The sequence below is a fragment of the Telopea speciosissima genome, chromosome 2 (assembly GCF_018873765.1).
Source record: "Telopea speciosissima isolate NSW1024214 ecotype Mountain lineage chromosome 2, Tspe_v1, whole genome shotgun sequence".
NCBI lineage: Eukaryota > Viridiplantae > Streptophyta > Magnoliopsida > Proteales > Proteaceae > Telopea > Telopea speciosissima.
Window position 1 is genome coordinate 46,530,001 of NC_057917.1, and position 2,462 is coordinate 46,532,462.

Genomic DNA, 2,462 nt, shown 5'->3' on the forward strand with positions numbered 1-2,462 from the left:
TTAACCTTAGCAGTCATCTTTACAGTTGGGTTGATCTCATAGAGACCACCCTTCTTTGGTTGCCCTGTGTGTGGAATCTCAGTCCGAGAGGCTGAAGCATGATGTTGGGAATTCTCACTAAGGGTTTCAAAAAGATCCCATGCTTTTGTCTCATTTTTGTGCATAAATGTTCCACCACAAGAGGAGTCCACCATCTGCCTATATCGGTCACAGAGGCCATCATAAAAACACCGGACTAACTTCCATTTTGGGACAGCGTGGTGGGGGCATTTCCTAAGTAATTCCTTGAGTCTCTCCCACGCTTCATGAAATTGTTCATCCTCTAATTGGGAGAAACTAGTAATGGCTCTTCTAAGGCTATTAGTCCGGCCAATGGGGAAGAATTTTTTTAAAAATTCCTGCTGCATTCCCGCCCATGTAGAAATCCTAACCGAATCTAGGGAATGAAGCCAGTGTTTGTGTTACACCCGCACCCCAAATATACCCTAATACCCTGGGGCAGTTTAGACCTGTACCAAGGGTAATGCCCTATGGCTATGGTCAACACTGATGACCTTGAACTCAAAATATTATATTAAGGACCCCTCAAAGTCTTGGAAGTGTGGGTCAAAGTCCTATAATTTTTCTTGAAGTTTGGGCCATGATAGCAGCACCGGAGTCACCACCGGATCCACTGCTGATGAATCCGATCAATAATCTGCCCATACTGTCATCAGCCCTTTTGGTTCATTTTCCTATGGGACCCACATACCCATGTCCCGGACACCCTAATTGGGCTCTTGGACCATATGGACCCCTACCCTCATCATTGATTGGATTATTTAGACCATGAAGTAGGGCCCATAAGGCCTAACTTAAGTAATTAATGGATTTTATACACCCTAACCTAAACCAAACAGACCTTAGAGGACATTAAGTCCTATGGACTTAGGGTGCACCCCAAACAGGACCTAAGTGACTAAATGGACCTAATGGTCTAAGACTGGGACCAAACAAGCCCTAAGACCTAACTAAAATCCATTTAAGGCCTAAGGGATTAAATACATTCTAAGGACCTAAACCAAACATGGCCCTAAGGTTCATTTTAGTTATTTATGGGATGAGCTCTTTAGCTCATTCCCATTTCGCCCTATTGCTAAAACTGTAGAAGAGAGAAAGGAAAAGAAGGAGAAGAAGAAGAAGAAGAAGAAGGAAAAAGGGGGAAAGAGAACTCCCTCACTCACACTCTCTACCTCCCCTCTTGCTGTCCGGAGAAGGAAAGAAGAAAAGGAAGGAAAAGAAACGAAGAAGGAGAAGAAGAAAAGAAAAAGAAAGGAAGAAGGAGAAGGAGGAGGAGAAGTAGAGGGAAGGAGTTCAAGGGGGCTCACCTAGCCCTAGGTTTTGGTTCTCCAATTGGTGGTAAGTGATTTCCATCTCTCCCTCTCTATTTCTCTAATTTCTAGTTTAGGTTTTGGGATTTTGGAGCTTGGGAATAGCTTGGGTTCCACTTGGGACCCAATGCTCTTGTGTTGGGGATTGTTGTTAGTCCCTTTGGGTGCCATTGCACACCCTTAATCCTCCCAATGGTGTGCCATTCAACCCAAGCCATGGAAACCTAGATTTTTCCTAAAAACCCAAGATTGGGTTGAAGGATTGAATGTAGACCATAAATGGCTTAATGCTTTGTGCCATTAGGATATTTGGGACCCTATTAAACCTTAGAAGTCATCCCTACAAGCCCTTGAAGCCATTGGGGGCATCGGAGATCAAGTTGGATGAAGTTCAGACTTGAAAAATCCATTCCTGCTGCGAGCGGACTCAAGGGCAGACTCAGAATCGTGCATCCGCCCTTGGATTCACCCATCTTGGGTGTGTCTCGGGTGTGTCTCAGGGTTCGACCGGATGCACGGGCGGACTCACACAACAGAATCCGTTTGTGGATCCGCCCACAGTTTTACAGCATGACCACTGTTTAGTATTTTGGCCATAATTTTGTCTAGATATATCGTATCGATGTGATTCAAGTTACGTTATAAAATAGACTCAAAGGGATACATTTTATATGAAGAATCGTAGACCCAATCCAAATAAAAAATCCTCAAAAGTGGGCCCAAACCCAGCTGATGTGTTTTGACAGTAACTTGGGAACATGATTGTAATCTGGTGACCTCACCCACATTGTGGCTACTTGTGTAAGACTTAGTAAACCTTATTGGGGGTTAATTATTATCTAAAGTGCCCCCTAAATATATTAATTAATTGACTTATCGAGGTGCCAAGGTCTACCCTTGATGCCCTCAAAACCCCCTTGCTGTCCTAAGAGACTTGAGACCTCAACCTAGAAATGAAAAATCCTGAGAGACCAATCTATGGGATCTCCCAAGACCAATGAATGATATGAGACATTATGCCCTTAGGAAGGTTTAGGACATCCCCCCTAGCCCATGAGACTGTAAGATCTCAAGAAGAAGGCTGGGAATCAG

The 2,462-nt window shown here is 43.9% G+C and overlaps 1 non-coding gene across 1 annotated transcript; it reads left to right on the forward strand.

Annotated features, from left to right (window-relative positions):
• The first annotated feature begins 252 nt into the window (after positions 1–252).
• On the forward strand, positions 253–359 carry LOC122653345. The gene has a single exon (XR_006331777.1). It is a non-coding gene; the product is annotated as a small nucleolar RNA R71 (small nucleolar RNA).
• The last annotated feature ends 2,103 nt before the right edge of the window (positions 360–2,462 follow it).